Source organism: Eumetopias jubatus, unplaced genomic scaffold (genome assembly GCF_037043125.1).
Source record: "Eumetopias jubatus isolate StellerSeaLion01/CBP00866 unplaced genomic scaffold, mEumJub1_p1.0 scaffold_1, whole genome shotgun sequence".
NCBI classification, from domain to species: domain Eukaryota; kingdom Metazoa; phylum Chordata; class Mammalia; order Carnivora; family Otariidae; genus Eumetopias; species Eumetopias jubatus.
In genome coordinates, this window is record NW_028274807.1 from 145,253,316 (window position 1) to 145,274,846 (window position 21,531).

A 21,531-nucleotide genomic window follows, 5' to 3' on the forward strand; every position below is an offset into this window, starting at 1 on the left:
TCATTTCCCTGTTATTGAACACTCTGAAGGCCACTTCTATAAGCTGAGTGGAGTTAGTGTCAGGACCTATGGCAAATTTTTGAGGTTTCAGATGGCTATCTGGAGCACTTTGAGATATGAATTAGGTATTGAGGACCACATGCCTACCTTGGGCCTTGGGATTCCAACTTGTATTCCATTTCAGGCAATCCTACAGCCTTTCTAAGAAAGCTGATGGGTTTTCACCTGTCCTCTCCAAATCTCCCTTAGTTTGGACCAGCGTATAGGAGGTCTACTTACTTTTGCTTAGCTTTCAAAAGCAGACTCCAGAAATGTCCTAAGTTCCCCTTCCCTTCTAAATAGTTAGGATCCCATTCAGGGTCAGCCCCTGGTACTACCTCCTCATTTGGTCTTCTGGAGCCTGACCTGGGCTCATACTCTTTATCAGCCTTTTCGCTGGCTTTTGTTAATATGGCAGACTTTTCTTCTGCCATTAGGAGGGTGGTTAACAAAGTCTGGATGTCTTCCCAAGTTGGATTATGTGTAGAAAAGATGCCCTGCATTAGATTCACAACCTCAACCAGGTCAGCCCACAGCCCTTCGATGCCTCCCAATTGGGTAAGTCTGAAGTTGTAAACCAGACATGTACATTAATGAGATGTCCATCACCATAAGGTACTTGCCTTCATGGAAATATTCCAGTCCCAGGCTTCAAACTGGTCCCTAATCTAGTGGTGCTATCTGGAAAGGGAGAATAAAGGGATACAGGAGAAATCAGAGACTGTTGGTGTGTGTGGGGGCATTAATAAAGGATTAGGAGTTGGTACAGATGGGACCAAAGGAGTTGAGTCTGAGTATCAGGGGAGTAAGGTAAGGGCCCCTTAGAACTTGTGACTGACTTAGAGGTGGGGAGAGGGGTCTAGGTTTTCTCTAGCTTAAAGTAGTTCTTCCTCAGATGGATCCTTTAATATGGGGAGCATTTTTGGGGTTTTAGGTTCAACCTTAATTTTATATGTGTGACCTTTCCTCTGTAGACCCTTATTCTGATCTAGCGTCATAAAGCGCTGAACATAACACTTCCCATTTCCTTGCTTTTCTACAAAATAAGTCCAATTGCAATATGGTATTAAAATTTAAAGTTTCATTCTCCAGCCATTTCTCTTCATCTTCTAAGGTATATTGTGTTGTGACCAGGCTGTGTTACAGAAGAAGATTGTCTGCTTTCAAGTTAAGGGGGAAAGCCTTCCAGTTATGGAGGATAAAGTCCAGGGGGCTCTCCTTGGGGATGAACTTGTCCTCACCCCCATATTCTGGATTTTTCCTTAGGGTTTCCTTCCAACTCCCTCCCCCTCCCAAGAGGTTTACAGGGGTCCAGTGATTTCACTGCCAAAGTCAGGTTTGATTCCTAGTCAAGGAACAAGGCATCCGGATTCAGGGGGGTGGAGGTTACAGGCACCAAGAAGGGAAAGTCCTCCAAGGAATCCATCCCAGCCCTGGTAGCATGAACAGGTTAGCCTGGGATGAGCTACCCCTGGCCACTGCTCTGTTCTTTGGAAACCAGGTAACCAGAGGATGGAGCCTCCGAAGGATGAGTGTCCCATCCGGGTTGCCAAAATCTGTGACCGAAATAAAATGTACATTTGCTTTTTGGTAAGTTGCAGATACGGACTACACCAGGTGGAGTTGTTACACACAGGAAACTTCATTTGCACCAACTAAGGGAATCACTTCCCAAGCCACGACTCTCTCAGCAGGGATGAACTGGATTCTGTTCATCAGGGGCTTGGGAAGAATATTTCAGAGGGGGAGTTTCATCATTATATGTAAAAGGCAAACATAGGTTTGTGCATGTGCACCTAGAAAACATACTTACATGTGCATTGTTATGTTAATGAGGCTTATGTTCCTAACAGGGCGGGGATCCTAAAATTATGAAGTCATGTAACTGTCCAGCTCCTTATGGCTCAGCTGTGCAGGCGCCCCCTGGTGGTTGAGCTCCAATTTATCTAAGCCAGTTGGAGCTTCTCTCTTTTTTCTGTTCCAGAAATTTGCTAGTTTCTGAAAGACAAAATTGATAGTGAGGCCTGAGTGCAGGGTGTCCTGCCAGTGACATTATCTGCCTCGATTTAAGCTCTAAATTATAAAAGTGCGCATATTCCCTTCAAAGACAGGGCTGGCATCCGCCAGGGCTGGCCAGGTGGGGTTGGCTGGGGTATAATCCAGTTAAGAGGAACCTGGGAGTCCTGGTTGTTGGAGAAGCCTGGGACCCCTGCAGACAGCGTGTCCAAATGGGGACTGAGATTGGCCAATCTGCAGCTGCCACCTCAGAGTGATTTGCAGGGGTGGGCCCCCTCCACACCGAGTTGGTGCCTGGTGGTGGCACCAGCCCCTTGGACTGCCCGGGCTGCTCAGGTCAGGCAAAGGGCATGAAGTGCGTATGCACATGTAGCGAAGTTCAGGGATCCAGGGACCTAGAACAGGGCTGTCGTCCTGAGAGGCTGGGTCTGAGAGGCTCTTGGGGATGTCAGCCTTGAACATAAAATAGCCAGTTATTTTACCAGCAAAATACATTTATTTGAGAATTGCAGAGAAATTGCTATTTGGGACAAGCAAACTATGGCAAACCACAGGCAAGTCTGAAGAGATCAAGGGAAGGTCAGCTTTTATTAGGTTTCAAGAAGTTAAGGAGGGGTTGCTTTGATCCAGAGTTCATTGGTGAAGAACAAGAGTTCGAGGTTATGATGATTTCTTATTGGCTGCAAGTGGTGGTTAGCACATTGCTGCTGGGGCTGGGAGAGATCTTTTTCTTAAAGGCAGAAGGTACAATTCCTATGGGAAAAGTGTCCTCCCTTGTTCTTCCTCCTCGTTGCTCAGGCTGCAGCAAGTGCTTTGTACATGAGAGCTCCCCCTTCAGGGCTTCCTGACTCCATTTTTTATGAGAGTTCCTTGACCCATTTTCACACTTGCCCCCTTGATCAAGAGCTTTCCTCAAAAGCATCGCTGATCCAGAGTAAGGTTTTGTGCATTTAGTGGTTTTGTCCTGGTTGTCATGTCCCCTGTTGGAGGGAAAGTGCAGTGACTGGAAACCACCGAGGCCATGTTTGAGTAATGAGGAAGGGAAGAAGAGAGAACTTTCAGGCATCTTCCATGTAAAGTCTGGGTCTTTTTTTTTTTTTTTTAAGATTTTGTTTATTTGAGGGAGAGAGAGAGCATGAGCGGGGGGTGGGGCGCAGGGACGGAGGGAAAGCAGGATTCCCATGAGCAGCGAGTCCGACATAGAGCTCTATCCCAGGACCCTGGGATCATGACCTGAGCCGAAGGCAGATGCTTAACTGACTGAGCCACCCAGGCATCCCTAAAATCTGTGTCTTATTGAGGTTGTAAGTATTGGAGATCATCTTGAAGCACTGAGCTGGCATCTCCCTATTTGGTACATTAGCTATGCAGGGATTTGGCAGACAACAGGTACAAAGTTTAAAACTGATTATACAAAATAAGACAAAAAGCAGAATAATGACCCAGTTTGCATACTAGTTCTAAACCAAGAGCCCGAACCTGAAGGTAGCCAGCTAAATAGATCAAGGCTCACAGATCAAGAGGTGGAATTCTTTGTAGCCAAAGTGCTTATTCTCTGATGTTATGCAGGTAGGTATTTACTTCCCCAGAGGAGTTTACCCATGTGCAGCAGGTGCCATTCACTACTGTACAAACGCCTCCTTGTTCAGCCAGGAGATAAGCAGGGGCTATGCAGTTATCCAGAATTTCTGTAGCCAGTGAGTCAAGTGATCGTTGTTGGGCTGTTAGTGTTTTGGCTGTGGAGTCAGCTAGCTCTCTTACTGTTGGGGGGAGATTTCTGATCTTGCCTTTGTTGGCATTTACTCCAATCCATGAGAAAAATCTCTGCCTAGGGAGGAAAACTCAGAGTCATATATGCCTCCCGGAAGTCCCACTTAAGACGGCCATGGAGGCTCAATAGAGCTGACGGGGGCGGGGGGGCTTTTGATTTCTTACACATGTTACGAGGGACAGTGAAATGTTCCAGTAAGCATTGACCTCCAGTTGGCCAGCTGTCAACATTTGTATGTCCCCCTGGGAAATGCTGTCCACCACAAACACAAACGAAACCAAGTGGAGCCTGGAGGACTCCAGCTAAGGTTACTGATAGATTCATTAGCGGAATGTCCTGACGGACCCTTTCAAGTTATGGGTCAGAGGCGTTGAGGTGACATTCTAGCAGAGATTATCCCTTCCAAAAGGGGTCTTTTCTGAAAACCTCACAAAGGAGCATAGACCTGTTTGTCTTTCCCTTGGGTACAGGGAAACAGATTATATTTAGGTAAGGAAAGCAGGGGGCGGGGGGGGGGCTGTGAGGGAAGCAGGATTGCCAGAGGCGGAGGTGTTCAGCTGAGCTGGTACGGTTATGACTGGGGAAAGGTTGAAACAAGCATGAACTCCTGGTTGTAACAACCTAACCCGCTAGGTAACCTCCAGAAGCTTGCAGGTAAATCACCAGTGGCACTGGGGACGGAAGAGAAAATAATTACAGGTAAGGCCAAGGGGCCTCTGACATCATAAACAGATTGGAGTTTACGGTGACAGATCCAACATTCAGAGAGGTTTCTTTCTTTTGCACCAGACAGAGAAATGTGGAGAAGAGCACTGTGTTTTCAAGAGTGAGAAGGGGAAAAAAAGAAACAGCAGTGTCTGGCCTGGCCGTCTTGGGAAAGCTGTCTCCTTCATTGGCTTCAAATTTTAGAAATCTTTCCTTTCAGGTCACCAGTTGGGGTGCAGGTCCAGTTGGGGTTTGGTGCTTTCTTTAGATGTGACAACTGAATCCAAGTGTCTATTCCTTGAAGTGAGGTGGCACGAGCATTGGTTAAGAGTAGCTGAGATGGGTCTTTCCAGCGGAGTTGAAGAGAGTCTTTCTGGAGATGTCTTTTCCAGTAGATGAAATTTCCGGGTTGTAAGGTGTGATGTTGAAGGTCTTCATATCCTTGGAGCAGCGGTGAGGCGACTGCTCTAAGCAAAGCATGGTTATTTTAACAAGCAATTAGGTCTTTACAGTACTGAGGTGTATCTCCTTTTATCAACCGTGGGTCAAAGAAAAAGAGGCCAGGTGCAGTGTGAGTTCTGTTACAAGGAGAACAGATTTTTATAGAACCGATGCAAATACATACATTGTCATGAAGAATGAGAAGAGTGGAGAAGAGTTTCAGAGTTCCGGAGGGCTCAGGTAGGGAGGAAAACATAAATGTCTCCATCTTTGTTGTAAAGGTCCGCTTTACCAAATTGCCCTAAGTTACAGATAGCTTAAAGGAGAGGAGAATAGGGGTCCTTTAACCTTGGGAAACAGAATATGAAAGCAGTTTTCCACTACAGTTTCAGAAATTCTTATGAGTTCAGTGTTGTGATCTTCAATTGATCCAAAACTATGATCTTCAATTGATCAAAGTCTTCCTCACGAATTTCTTTGAAGATGAAGCACTTGAAACAACTGTTTGTTGCTGATAAAATACTTGCAAATAGTAATGGCTAGAGACTTGAGGGGAGTTCATTATGTCACTGACAAAGAAATTTTGTTATTTCTGTGACACACATCTCAAGAACACTAGAATTATGACTGATAACATTATACGAGGACATTAGAAATTTTGGAATTTGATAAAATTTCTAAAACACTTATATACATATATAAATACCACATAAAGAAGGCTTAGTATTCTTTATTTTAAAGATTTATTCATTTATTTTAGGGAGAGAGACAGAGACAGAGAGAGCATGTGCACAAGTGGGGGGGAGGGGCAGAGGGAGAGAATCTTCAGGCAGACTCCCTGCTGAGCGTGGAGCCTGATACCGGCCAGATCCCATGATCCATGAGATCATGACCAGAGCCAAAACCAAGATTCAGACACTCAACCAAGTGAGCCACTCAGGTGCCCCTTTTTTTAAATTTTATTTTTTAAAAGATTTATTTATTTGAGAGAGAGAGAGAAAGAGAGAGAGAGGAGGCTTAGTGTTCTTATTTAACAATGCTGCCCATGTAATATAACATAACAAATAATGCTAATTAGTGTAACATCCCCCTTTTATATTCTCCAATTTACTTTCAGGTCAAAAAGACTTTATTTTAGAATTTGATTTTGGGAAGTTTGTCAAAAATATCAAAAGGTTTTGGACACTTGCCCAAATAGGATCACAGACCATTTGAAACAATATTTACTTGTCTATTTGATAATGTGACAATAAAAGATTTCAAAAGCAAATATAATGGGTTGTTACATCATTGTAGGTAAACTTAGCTCTCTTAATATCAGAAGACTTCATTTGCTTGAGAATCAAAGACCTGATGATAAAGATTAACATGAAATACAAGAAATTATTTTGATAGAACACAAAATATTTACTTTCTAATTAGATTATTTTAAAAGGTAAAACCTGGGTGCCTGGGTGGCTCAGTTGGTTAAGCGTCTGCCTTCAGCTCAGGTCATGATCCCAGGGTCCTGGGATCGAGTCCCACATCGGGCTCCCTGCTCAGCGGGGAGCTTGCTTCTCCCTCTCCCACTCCCCCTACTTGTGTTCCCTCTCTTGCTGTGTCTCTCTCTGTCAAATAAATAAATAAAATCTTTAAAAAAAATAAAAGGTAAAACCTTTCACAATATTTTATCAAAAGCAAACCAATAGTCCAAGAAAACTTTGTCCTTTTAACAGATAAGTGATAATTTTTAGTTTTACATAAGTATATTATTGGTAGTAAGGCTTAATTTTTAAAACCCTTATAATTTTTAGCCAACTTGACCATATATAAAATTCTTTTCTCAAGATACTTTTTCCATAAAACTTCTACAACTTTCTATGTCTATTTAGGTTTGTCGTATCTTTCTTCTTATTCTGGAACAATGAATTTACTTTAGGACAAAATTACTTTTTTTCTTCCCCTCCCTCCCAAAGATACACACACACACACACAAACACACATACACACACACACACACACACACAGTGGTATCCTTCATACCATGCCTTATCCAAAACAAAACATCCTATTTTCCTTACTTTTCATATACGGCCCTTTTCTTTGATCCTTATTATTTCTAGTAGTTCTTTTTTTAAAAAAAAATATTTTATTTATATATTTGAGAGAGAACGAGCACGAACAAGCATGGCAGGGGGGAGAGGCAGAGGGAGAGGGAGAAGCAGACTCTCTGCTGAGCAGGGAGCCTGATGAGGGGCTCCATCCCAGGGCATAAATCCAGCCCAAATTCTGTTAGATTTCCTTACTAATTGAAGCTTGCAAACATAAGTTTTCTTTGACCTCTCAATTCCTCACAGGTTGTTTCTTTGGCTAAAAAGTGAAAAAGCTGCTTGCTTTTTGTTCTCAAATTGAACATTAGACCTCCATTCGCACATAATTAAATTTTGTGTTTTGTCTTCTGTTAATCTGCTTCTTCTTACTTTAATTCTCAGACCAGCTAGAAGAATCTTGACAGATAGAGGCAAATTTTTCCTCCCCAGCAGTTGGAAGAGGAAGCAGGATAAACTTTACTGGCTGGACGCTGCTGCATCTGAGAAATCCTGTGACATCTGACGAAAGCTGGCAGAAAGTAAGAATCTTCACCCTGTTAACTAACACCCCCTCTCCCCCAGCTCTCTGTCTGCAGGTCTAATAGAAGCAAGAATGGTGGGAGGTGTTTTGGCTCCAAATTTATACCAGTAAGAGAAAATAATTTGTGGAACTGGTTCCTTGAGCTTAGCAACTCTGGTAAATTTGATAAAGTACTCTTGGCTTGACTGGTCCTGTTCTACACAGAGATGCTCACATTTTCTTTGTCATTGTCTTTTGTGTCATTTTTGGTAAAAAGGAATTGCCACATGGGAAGAACATAGGCATAGGTCCTATTGGCCTGCTGTTGGAGCTGGCCTTACAGACTGGTAAGTTAGCAGTTCTCATCAGACTGGACTCTACCGCATTTTGCCATGTTTCCCCTATGTGAAAACCAAGTGAGGATTTTCTTTTTACCTTCTTCTATGTCCTATGAGCTTGGCTTTGTGAACAGTAAAATATTCTCTCTGGTCTCAGCCATCTGCAGGATGCACCTGCTGGGTGCACCTTGGTCTGTAAAGTAGACTAAAAGGATGAGGGTCCAAATACATGCAGTTGCAAGCAAAACTCTCTGTATCCAGCCATGCCAGCTCTCAGGAATTTGTCATAAGAGGTCCCGGGCCAAAAGGACAATAATCTCTTAACCTTGGTTGCTGATTAGTGCTGGAAAAGTCTTATTTCATTAGCCCATGTTGCGGGAGTCACAGATTAAAACTGGAGACATCACACACTTTCTTGGGAGAACACAGAAACTGTTTTCTCTACACCAACCTTACCAAGTGTCCCAGTCAACGAGGCTGTTGCTTTTTAGACTATTTTGGGGAGCGATTTTGGAAAATGGGGGCTATAAAAGAATCCCTCCCAGATGGCATCTTCTGATCATTCTCTAGGCCAAAAATTGTTGGGGTGGCAGCTTGAAGTCGGCCATGGGCACACCTCATCTGCCTAGGCTGTCTCACCTGGTCCCATGCTGACCAGTTGACCAGGGTCCCAGCTGTTGTCTCTTACTGGAGGTGAGCCCCACTAGCCACCCAGGCTGGTCTGGCAAGGCTGTCCACACTCCTCCACCTCTGTTGACCTATGGGGGGAAGGGTGCATGGGTACGTTAGCCCTTGGAAGTGGGCAGGTGTCTTTTACCACCCACACACAGATCCCACCACAGGGCTTCTCCACACATCTGCCAGGGTACATGTCCTGGGCTCCCCTGAACCTGCCAGGCTGCCTTAAGTCTGCATGTACCACGGCAGCCCCCCTCCAGTAGCCTGGGCCCTCCGGGACCTGGGACCCCTGGCAGCTCTCAAAGCACCTGCATAGCCTTCTGCTAGACAAAAACCACCCCTGAAGTTCCTTCTGCAACCACAGCTATAATAAGCTGTGAGCTAGCTCCCCTATAGGGTCCCTGGCTCCTAGAGCAACCAAGGTCCCCAGGTGTCTCCTGCGGCAGGAAGCCCAGACTAATCACCCAGGCCCCACCCTGGCAAGGTAGTCCTCTTTCCTCTAGCCTGGCCTTCAGGGGTAACATACGCACACTGGTATCAAACAAGGTTTGGAACTGGGCAGATGCTGGCTCCCTGCAGAGGCCTGGCTCCTGGCACCCTGCCTCACCCTACAGCTGCCCTGTTCCAGCTCCCAGGCTCCCCTGACCTGCTGCCAATTGCCAGGGCGCTGTCCACACCTGGTTCCACAGGAGGAGGACGGGGGTGAGAGGGCTCCGAGCAAGGGTGAGGAGGTGGTGGGGAGGCGGCATCCCAACCAGCTTGCTTGGACTCAGGGCGCAGGGAGCCCACTGAGGCAGGTGCTTTGTGAGCCCCAGGTGGCCCAGTGAAATGGACAACAGGCAGTTTCCCTTTGGCTTGGCTGACTCATGGGGGTCCCAGCTACTCCAGCCATCAGGGCCCCCAGGTGTGTGCTATTCTGGGGGCCCTTCTGCCCCACCTCCAACCCCCAGCCACAAGCCAATGCACCCCACCCTGGCAAGGGAGTCCAGACTCCCAGCTTGGGCCTCAGGGGGAGCAAGTGCCCTGATGAACTGCAGCGCTTGGACTCGGGCACGTGACTTGTACCACCCACACTCACTAAGACTGCTCACTCCCTTGACCTGGTCTTACCACATCCTTGTCCTGTGCCAGGTCTCTGGCTTGCCTGACCCATGTGCGGGTCTGTCCATAGGCAACACTCACGCCATCAGCCTGCCCAGACCAGCTGGGACCCTCCAGGCCACTGGAGCTCGAGTGGGTCCAGGACTGGTGTCATCGCCTTCAGGGACATGGCAGCCCGCCTCCCTCCAAAATCCTGCTGGGATGGCAGCTTGAAGTCGGCCATGGGCACACCCCATCTGTGTAGACTGTCAGGCTCTCTGACTGGGTCCCACGCTGATCAGTTACCCAGGGTCCCAGGTGGTGTCTCTTGCTGGAGGTGAGCCCCAGTAGCCACCCAGGCCGGTCCTGGCAAGGCAGTCTACACTCCTCCATCTCTATGTGCCTGTGGGAGAAAGGGTGTGTGTGTGGTTATAACTTAGTCAGTTGTTGGGGACCCTGGGTGGCTCAGTTGGTTAAGCATCTGCCTTTGGCTCAGGTCATGATTCCAGGGTCCTGGGATTGAGCCCCACATCGAGCTCCCTGCTCAGCCGGGAGCCTGCTTCTCTCTCTGCCCCTCTCCCCTGCTCATGCTCTCTCTCTGTCTGAAATAAATAAAATCTTTTAAAAAAATAAATAAAATAAATAAATTAGTTGTTTATTTTCCCCAGTTGTCTTCTTCTGCTGAACTGTCCTCTGCAGACTTTGTTAATTTTTTTTCGTGGCTTCATGTCCACGTATTTCCTGCTTATTCTTGGCAATATCTGCATTGTTTTTCATTTAGGGGCTCTGGTTCTGGGTTAACGTGTGATGTTACTGGAAAAGGCATATGTGAGTTACATGTGAAGTTCACAATTAGCAATATACCTCCTGCCTGATTTTTTTGAGTTGCTTTCTCTTAAACACAGCCATCATAGTGCGAGGAAGCCCAAGTAGCTGTCCTTTCTGACAGTCCTGGCTCAGTGCCCACTTACTGTCTGGCATCAGTCATCTGATACGAAGTACTTAGTCTTCAACTGTTTTCAAAACCCAGCTATCTTGTTACCCTCAGTTTTCAGGCCCTCCCAGGTCAGATCCTAGATATCTTGGAGAGGAGAGAGCTGTGTTTGGTGTGCAAGTTTCTGCTTTTCTGACACACTGAATCCATTGTCATAGGAAAATGAGTATTGTTTTATGTCACTATGTTTGAGGTGATTCGTAGTGCAACAGTAGCAATTGGAAGGAATACTGACTGGCTGATTTGTTCGTTTGATGCTATTTGACCCTGTCCTTGCTCAGATTGTTTTCGTGGCCTGGTCCCTCTTCAGAAAGTTATTCTGACACCTCTATGAGTAGGATTTTTCCCCAGGGATGACATAACTGTTTCTTCTCCCTTACTCTCCTATTCTCCCTGCTTCTAGCCATTGATAAAGTGTATTTCATTTTACATTTTGAGTCTAAGCTTCTACTTCTACTGTAGATTCATAATCCATTTCTCTGGCTGAAGAATGACCAAGGCACACAGAAAAAAGGAGTAGCAATGAAAGAAAAGGTAGCAACATGGTATTTATATTAAGTCTTGCAAACAAACTGCCGCCTGGACATCTTCCCTGACGTTTGTACATATCTCAGGGCTGATACCCAGAGTATCATAACCAGGGTTATGCCCCCACTTCATTCAGTCTCAACGTGTCAGAGAATCTGTGTCATGTTGGACTTTCCCAAAAGGAGACCGTGAGATTAGGATTTGGGCATAAATAGTTTATTTGGAAAGGGTTCCCCAAAAAGCATCGTGAGGGAGTCCAAGAAAGGAGGAAAGCCTATAGAGAATATGACAATGATCGGATTTGCAGTGGGTACCGGTGCTGGGCATAAGTGGGGTCAATCCTGCTGGGGACCCTCTAAGTAACTCTGCAGAGCCCACGTCAGAAGTGTCCCACCAAGAGGCTGGGAAGCTGAGATATTTATGCACCAACTCTTTCTCCTTATTAGTTGTAGTGTGCCTGTGGTCAGTGACTCCCTGGAACTTCTGGCCTGCCCCCCACGCAGACCACACACAGTCTTGCATCCAGAGAATGCCCAGGCAGCATGGTGGGACCCTCTCAGCATGCTCATGAACTGTCCACTGTCCTCTTGGTTGGGCTGAGGGGACACAGGCAGGGCACAATCCCACCGCACCCTGGCCTCTACTTAAGTGTTACAGCCTCTCCTCGGGCTCAGCACAGCTTCTGGATTGTCCTTTTTCATAAAGGGTCCACTGACACAGCCTTTTTTCATCTTTGGTAGCAGTCATTATTCTACACCATTCTACAGTATCGCTTGGGGATTTATGAAGTATCCTTCTGAATTGATGAGCATCACAGCCTCCTGTCATCACCATTATAGCCAAGTTGTCGGGGGAAATAGAACAACAAACACTGGGGTCCTCCCAGGCTTAGGCAGGCAGGGTCATTGGACCACCCATCCTTTCCTCCTGCTTCCTAAAGCTTATATAACAAAGTACCACAAACAGGGTGGCCTAAAACAACAGAAATTTATTTCAAAGTTATGGAGGATGGAATTCCAAAATCAAGGTATCAGTAGGGTTTATTTCTTCTGAAGACACTGAGGGAGAATCTGCTCCATACCTCTCTTGGTTTCTGGAATTATTGGCAATCCTTGGTGTTCCCCTGGCATATAGATGTAGCACTCCCATCTCTGTGATCTTCTTCACCCGGTCTTCTTCCCTGCGTGTCTGTGTCTCTGTATCCAAATCTCTTTCCCCGTTCTCTTATAAAGATATCGGTCATGGATTTAGGGCCAATCCATTATGACTTCATCTTAACTCAGTTACATCTGCATGATTTCCAAATAATGTTGCATTCACTAGCACTGGGTATTAAGACTTCAACATATCTTTTGGGGAGACACAATTAAATCCACAACAATCTCTTAGAGGGGTACATGTCAGCTGTGTTGGGTTTCTAAAGGTCGAACCCACCCACTCCTTTCTCTTTTTCTAACTTGGCTTTAGGAAGACCCTATGGACCAAGCTGTCCGTACCAGTTAGAGTCCAGTTAGGAAAGAAGCAACTACTCAAGGATGGGTATTAAAGAGATGAGATTTATTGTAGGGAATTTGTTGATCAGAGAAAGGAAGAAGTGAGAAGTCAAATGGATTGGTGATGTAACTCAGAGTTTATCAATAGCAGGAAGCTATCCACCCCAGGCTGGAAGCATACCAGAGCCCAGAGGCTAGGTGGTTCCAGGGAAGCTGGAGCCATGAGGAATGTCAGTCACTGCTGGAAAGGCCACTTGAGACAGAGAGGTAGAAGGAAGTATTTTCTCCTCCTGCACCCTTGTCTTCCACCCACTGAGACTGGTTTGAGCCTGAGAGCAAGAGTCTCTGGAAAATGTGCCTGCAGTGTGGATCTGCCACCTGGTGATATAGAGAAGGTAAAGGAAGGGGGAGGAGGAAGGGCAACCAGACCAAGGACCAGCACAACCATTAGCCAGCAGAGCAATCTCCTGCTTTTTTTTAAATCAAACTTTCTGAGATAATAGATTTATATGCAGTGGTAAGAAGTCATACAGAGGGATCCCATGTACCCTTTACCCAGTTTCTCCCAATGAAATTACCAGGGTTTTGACAATGATACAATCCAGCAATCTTTTTCAGATTTCCCCAGTTTTACTTGTACTTGTGTGTGTGTGTGTGTGTGTGTGTGTGTGTATTTGGTTCTATGCAGTTTTAGGCCATATGTAGATTTGTGTACCCACCACCTGTCAAGAAGTTCTAACGTCACAAGGATCCCTGGTGTTGGCTTCTATAACCACACCCACCTCCCTCCTGCCAACTTCCAACATCCTGACTCTGTCCTGAACCCCTAGCGATCAACAGTGTTTTCTATTTCAATAATTTGTCATTTGAGAAGTGTTATATAAAGGGAATCACACAGCCTGCCACCTACTGGGATTGGCTTTTCGTCACTCAGCATAATGCTGCTGAGATTCTTCCAACTTGTCACATGTATTGGTAGTTTGTTTCTTGGGCTGTGGGCCAGCACTGCATGGTATGGGTGCAGCACAGTTTGACTATTCACCTGCTGAAGGACAGCTCTTTTCATTTATTTTCAGTCTATTTTCTTTCTGTTCCTCAGACTGGGGAAACTTGATTGATCTGTCCTGAAGTTCACAGATCCTCTGTCATCTCTGTTTTTTTTTTTTAATTTCCGTTACTGCATTTTTCAATTCTATCATTTCCATTTGATTTTTTTATGACTTCTATTTCTTTGCTGAGATGTTCTATTTTCTTGTTTCCAGATAATTTTTAATTATTGTTAAAGTATTTTTTATGGCTGATTTAAATCCTTGTCAGATAATCTCAACATCTGATTCATTTTGGTGTTGGTGTCAATTGATTATCTTTTCTCATTTGAGTTGGGTCTTCCTGATTTTTGATATGACGGGTGATTTTCTACTGCACCCTTGATACTTCGGTTATTAAGTTAGGAGACTCCAGTTCTTATGTAGTTCTTTTGTGATTGCAGGCAGTCATCCTATTTAGATTTAACACACAGGTCTTGGCCTACTTTTGTGAGCTGTGGTTCCAATGACAGTTTAATATTCAGAGCCTCTTTGATGCAACTTGGTGTGCTTGATGTATCTGGTGCTGCTGGGGCTCCCATTGAGCCCTGCTGATACTGCCTGAAGGGTGGAAAGAACTTCAATAATCTCAGCCTTTAGTTGGTGGAAGGGAGTGTCCTGATCATAGGGACAAAGATTGCCTTCTTTGCAATTGTCTGGTTGTTCCACTTTTAGTAATGGTAAGATCAATCAGTGGATTCAAGTATTATCAACCCAATTTATCCCTTATAAAACACCTCATCAACATTTCACCCAATGGTTTCAGCATCCACAGCTGATTGTTACCTAGTTACATTACTCTAAAAGATTAACTAATCGTATCCTTCCATCTGCACTAATTAGCTGGAATTCTTTACAACCAACTTTTGTTGTTGTTGTTGTTTTTGCTGTTTTTTTCTCTTTTTTTCATTTATTTTATTTTACCTTAATTCCAGTATAGTTAACATAGTGTTACATTAGTTTCAGGTGTACAATATAGTGACTCAACACTTCCATACATCACCCGGTGCTCATCACAAGTGCCCTCCTTAATCCCCATCACCTGTTTCACCCATCCCCCACCCACATCCCCCCTGGTCACCATCAGTTTGTTCCCTATAGTTAAGAGTCTCTTACTTGGTTTGTCTCTCTCTCTCTCTTCTCCTTGGCTCATTTGTTTTATTTCTTAAATTCCACATACGAGTGAAATCATATGGTATCTGTCTTTCTCTGACTGACCTATTTCACTTAGCATTATACTCTCTAGCGCCATCCATGTCATTGCAAATGGCAAGATTTCATTCCTTTTTGTGGCTGAGTAATATTCCATTGTGTATATATACCACTTCTTTATCCCTTCATCTATCAATGGACACTCATGTTGCTTCCATAATTTAGCTACTGTAAATAATGCTGCTATAAACATAGGGGTACTTGTATCCCTTTGAATTAGTGTTTTTGTATTTTTGGGGTAAATAACCAGTAGTGCAATTACTGAATCATAGGGTAGTTCCATTTTTAACTTTTCCAGGAACCTCCACACTGTTTTCCACAGTAGCTGCCCCAGTTTATATTCCCACCAACAGTGCAAGAGGGTTTCTTTTTCTCTACATCCTCACCAACAGTTGTTGTTTCTTATGTTTTTGATTTTAGTCATTCTAACAGATATGAGGTGATATCTCATTGTATTTTGATTTGCATTTCCCTGATGAGAAGTGATGTTGAGCATCTTTTCACGTGTCTGTTGACCATCTGTATGTCTTCTTTGGAGAAATATGGGTTCATGTCTTCTGCCCATTTTTAACTGGATTATTTATTTTTGGGTTGCTGAGTCATATAAGTTCTTTATATATTTGGATACTAATCCTTTATCAGGTAAGTCATTTGCAGATATCTTCTCCCATTCAGTAGGTTGACTTTTAGTTTTGTTCATTGTTTCCTTTGCTGTACAGAAGCTTTTTATTTTGATGCAATCCCAAAAGTTTGTTTTTGCTTTTATTTCCCTTGACTCAGGAGACATATCTAGAAAAAAGTTGTTATGGCCAATATCAGGGACATTTCTGCCTTCTACAATGAACTTTCATCAACTCTTGGGTCCCCTGAAAAACAGATCATGCAGAAGAGACAGGACAAATGCTTGATTCTTTTCCTTTCTTTGTTGGGATCCTTAGCAACATCCAAAGACTGGCCAGTAGTTTTCTTCTTTTAAGTGTCATTATAAACCTAGATCTTTTACTTTCAATTCTGTCAATTCCAGTTGCTGTCCAATTCCAATTTCATGTCCACTTGTTCCACTTTTAGCCAGTGGGAGGCCCTCAAGTTGACCCAAAGGTGCCTTTGATAAGATTCCATTAATATTTGACAGCTTCTTCCTTTTCTAGCACAACCACATGTCCCAGGGTCATGTGGTACCTTTTCTGCCTCAAGTGTGGAAAAAGTCATTTCTCGAGGAGCCCTGATTCCTTTGAGTGGGAAATGGTATTTAGAGACTAAAAATCATTGCTACTAGACATTTTCAGCAAATAGCTGGGGAAAACTTTTTAGAAAAAAACAAAGGAAATAATGAGTTACTGATATTTCCTATTCAAATGTAAGATTACAGGGTTTTTCCGTTATTTCTCTGATTGTATCTCTTTCTTCTCATGCCCTCCTACTTTTTTTCTGGCTCCCTAATTTTGGTTGTATACACTCAAGACCTAAACCCCTAGTAGGTTCAGATCTATCTCTGACCTCTCTCATCTTACTTTCCCATCCGAACACCTTCCAGCTCCGAAATGAGGAGTCTGATATTTCCCCCATTAAAACTAACATAGTGGAAATAAGATGGACTTGTGGGGACAGGGTGAAAATCTTCCCACCTAAGGGATGCTCAAGGTCATGTGAGCCATTGGATTCCTTAACACCAACCATTTCCATGCAAACACTCCCCAGCCTTCCCAGGAAGTTACTCCTGAGAGAAATACCTCCCCAGGGAAATCACAAGCAAAATAATTAAATGAGTATGGTAGTTAAGAGCATATCACCAGAGATTCCATCTCCAATAGTCTCCTGAGACAAAGCTCCAGTCTTTCTTTTTTTAAATCTGATCCAGATTAAATTATGTTCCATGGCAACTTGCATCAATGCAGTTGTCATGGTTACAAGTGAACCTGAAAGTGAGCTGTGACAGCCTGGGCTCTGAGTTTCCTGAACTGCAGGTCTTAAAGACGCATCCATTTGCCTTCTTGTGCTGGCTAGAAACATAATGAGAATTAATGGAATTTCCCAGCAAGGTGTAGCCTATGGACATATGCAGGTCAAGGAAAGGTGGAGTCATGGGCCTCTTCATATATTTCCCTCCATCAGCCAGAGTAGTGTCCAAGGACACATCACACCATTTCCCCTTCATCTGCCCCTGCATGAGGAACCAGTGAGAATCACCATGTGGCTGCAATTCTCCAAATGAAGAAACCATGAGCCACTCCCAGGAATTCGATTCCGTGGTTGTGAGGAGAAACTGTCCCCTTTAAAATGTCCTGTGCTGGTCTGTGGAGGGCAGGCTGGAGGAAAGAAGTCAAGGGAAAAGCCAAAAGCCTCAGGTAAGAGCTTCTGGACCAGCAATTCCTCTCTGCACCACTCATCTGTTCCTTGTGGTACCAGCTGAAATTTACCCCAGAGAAACCAGAGTGGACACCCAGCAGAGGCCATCCAACCTTTTTTCAATTACCTACGTTAGTGGTCTCCCCTAGCAGCACATTAGAATCACCTGGGAACTTTGGTGGTGTGGGGTGGGGAACGATACCTGTGATTCCACCCCAAAACAGTCACATCAATATTTGGGAGTAGGGCCCAGATATGGGTATTTTAAAATGTGTGCAACTCCAAAGGTTGACAACCACTGTGCTGGACCACTGGCCCTCAAACTTAAATGTGCATCAGAATCATCCGTTGGGCTGGTTAAAAAAATAGATTGCTATTACCACAGCTTCTGATTCAGGAACTCTGCGATGGCCCCCAAGTGCTCAGGTGGTGCTGATGCTACTGGTCAGGGACAACTCATTGAGAACCACTGCTACAGAAAGATACTTTCAGCATCTGGTACCTGTCCCCCTGGCCTTACCTTGTTCCTCATCTTCCACTGTTTCCATGGTTACAAGCTCCCGATCACCGGTTCATCCCTGGACCTGACAGTCATTTGACTTCTCCATTTTCCCCCTCACAGCACCTTCCTGGACGTGGTTTTATATTCACCCTCCTCCTCCCCCTTCCCCTAGTCTTAACCTCACCAGATGCCCAGCCACCCACCCCACCCCCAGCCTCAGGGATCCCAATCTGTCATCAGCCCCCATGACCAGAGTTTCCATTGGGGTTGTATGGCTTCCTGCAAAGGGGAGAAGGTTACAGCTGGGGTGGCCTTAAATGGATAGTCACATAGGGGTCCTTATCTTGTCACAGTGTTACAACGCCCTCAGATCTTTCTGATTATACTATTCCCATAAGAAAAAAGCATTTGAAAAATGTGCAAACCATTTCTGGGGTCTTTTTTTTAAGATTTTATTTATTTATTTGAGAGAGAGAGAGAATGAGAGAGAGCACAAGAGGGAAGAGGGTCAGAGGGAGAAGCAGACTCCCTGCTGAGCAGGGAGCCCGATGTGGGACTCGATCCCGGGACTCCAGGATCATGACCTGAGCCGAAGGCAGTTGCTTAACCAACTGAGGCACCCAGGCGCCCCCATTTCTGGGGTCTTAAGATGTGTCATTTTCCAGATTTATGAACCAAATCCGATCCCATCTATCTTGAACCTCAATTTTCTGATGCATAAAATAAGGGGATTAGACTAAATCATTGCTAGAGTTTCTTTAACCTCTATAAAATAAATAATTTCTCTATGATCTGAAAGAATGAGCAATTAGCTCCCACTACTGGTATAATTAGATTCACCCTAATGGAATACAATACATAAAGTAAAAACATGTACCCATGGAAAGAAAGAAAATCAGACACTTATTAAAAATAGAACATTTTAATTTAAAAATGTCTGCATTCATCTTTAAGACACTTAAAGGAAAATGATTTGGGCCAAGGCAGATGACTCAGCAAACTCAGTGATTCCTGTGAGAATTGCTGTCAATTCCCAAAGACTCTTCTTACCAAGACACGCTCATGACCTACTAGCAAGTGAAAAAGGCAGGTTACAAAACAGTGTGTACAGTAGGACTTGACATTGCATGTTGGCGTACTCACACAGAGAAAACAGTTTGGAAAGTGATACAACAAAAGGCTAACTCTGGTGCTCTCTGGCTGGTGAAATTATGGGTAATTTAAATTGCATTGTTTCAGCTTATAGTGGTTTTTAGTTTTGCCTGCAACGAACACATTATAGCTTCAGTGAAGGAAATACAAAAACTTTCTCAGAAAATCTTTTATTTCCAAACTTGCACATCCAGAGGAGTATAAGCCTTGTGGAAGGTGTGGAAGGAGACTGTGTCACAGGTGCCACTTTATCAGCAGAGCTCCAGTATAAGCAGAGTGGGTTTCTTGGGGACCTGTGTCCAAGCTATTCTTGCCTGCCCAACCCTCCACCAACTGCATCTGAAGTCATCAATTTGAAATCTTTCTTTTTTAAAATCTAGGCCTTTAGTGCTATAAATTTCCCTCTAAGAATGCTGTTAGTGGCATCTCACAAATTTAGTACGTTGGGTTTTTGTATTCGTTCAGTTGATATCTTCTGATTTCCTTTTTGATCCATGAGTTATTTAGAAGTATCTTATTTAGTGTCAAAAAATTGGGATACTTTCTAGGTATGCTTCCATCATTTATTTCTGATTTAGTTGCCCTGTGGTCAGAGAACCTACTTTTAATTTGGATCCTTTGAAGTTTATGGAATTGTGTTTTGTGTCCCATAATATTGTTTTGATGAATGTTCCATGTGCACTTGAAAAAAATTAATCTACTATAGTAGGGCAGAGTATTTGATAAATATCAATTAGGTCAGGTTGGTAGGGTTATTCAAGTCTTCTGTATCTTTACCGATTTTCTGTCCACTTGTTATTAATTATGCAGACAGAGGTTTGCGATCTCTCAGTCCTGTGTGAGCTCTGAGCACTCTGCCCTCTAATCCTTTCACATGGCTCTTTCTTTGGCCTCTGAGTTTCCTCATACACTGATCAACACTCAACTGAAAACTTGAGGGGGACCCTATGCAGTGCCCTAGGAACCCCCCCTCTCTGAGATCCCTCCTTTCTAGTACTCTGTCCTTTGAACTGTAACTACTCTGGCTTCCCAAGACTTCCAGCCCTATCTTCTCAACTCAGCTCTCTGCCTAGTTTCCCTCCCCTTGCACTGCAGCCTAGAAACTCTCTCTGTGCAGTAAGCTGGGGTAACTGTAAACTTTCCCATTTGTTTACTCACTCTCAGGGATCACTGTGCTTTACCGACTGATGTCCAATGTCTTAAAAACACTTATTTCATGTGCTTTGTCCAATCATATTTCAGCCTGGAGAATAAATCAGGTTCCTGTTACTCTATTTTGGCTGGAGAAGAAATGCCACCATCAACACTTCCTCCAGTCTTTCCCACTCTTACCCATTCTCTGCCCAACAGCTATCTTTTCTTCTTAAAAAAAAAATCCATCTCTTAATTAGATCACTTCCTAGCTTAACATTCTTTGATGGCTTCCATTGCTCTTAGAAACCAAAGCCTTGAGCACAGCTTACATAGCACTGCACACTCTACTCCATGCTTACCTTTTTAGCCTTATTTAGCCCCAAATCTCCCTCTTGCTCTCTGAGCTCCAATTTCATGACTATGGTCCCTGGTACCCCAGGGCCTTTGCACATACTATTTCTTCTCTCTTCCCATATCCCTCCCTCCATAATTCCTCAAACTAGAGTATGTTTTCCTGCCATCATCTCAGAGCTCTCGGTTCTTTCCTTGTACCTTACCTGTTCACCGATTTTATTATATACCGTCATGCTTATTTACTTAACACTGGACTTCTCTGCTAGATTTTAGGCTCCAGAAGACCACAGATAGTATCTGTGTTGTTCTCCATTGCAGCTACAGTATCTGGCAAGGAGAGTGATGAATGGTGGGTAAAGGAGGGAAAGTAGAACAGAGGCTGTGGTGCTGACCTACATCCCCTAGCCTTCCCTAATTCCTTTGCACCTTAAAGGCTTCCTAAGGAAAGTACCTGGGATTCTCCATCTGAGGGCTTTCTCCACAGGGGTGGGGCAGAAGACGAGACTCTTAAAAATAGCTCCTGCCGGGGCACCAGGGTGGTTTTGTTGGTTAATCATCCGAACTCTTGATTTCAGCTCGGGTCATGATCTCAGGGTCATGGGATCAAGCCCAGCACTGGGCTCTGTGCTCAGCACCGATTCTGTTTGTCCCTCTCCTCATCCTCTGCACGCGCCCCCCTCCCCCCGCTTCATGCACACTCTCTCTCTAATAAATAAATAAAATCATTAAAAAAAGGAAAAAGAAAGAAATACCTCTTGCTACAATGGATAAGAGTTGGAGGATAAAATCCTCCATTCCTCCCCAATTTGGGGACTATGACTCTGAGGAGTGTTCTATGCAGTCCCCAGAGTTCCGCAGTGGGACTGAGCCACTGTTTCCAAATTTACCCTATATATTGGCTTCTTTCCCTTCCCTGTATTACTTTTCCACTCCCTGGCAGGAGCTTCCTGGGACCACCTCTGAAATAAACTGCTTGCCCTCAAATTCTTGTTTTGGAGAAACCCAACTTAAGAGAATGATACAATAAATGGAAGTCATAGACAGGTGACAGGTCCCTGCAGGTGCAGACGAACG

The 21,531-nt window shown here is 44.3% G+C and overlaps 1 pseudogene; it reads left to right on the forward strand.

The window, feature by feature from the left end:
* The first annotated feature begins 1,551 nt into the window (after positions 1 to 1,551).
* The window catches only part of LOC148165073 (transforming acidic coiled-coil-containing protein 3-like), a 31,718-nt pseudogene continuing 11,738 nt past the window's right edge, over positions 1,552 to 21,531 (forward strand).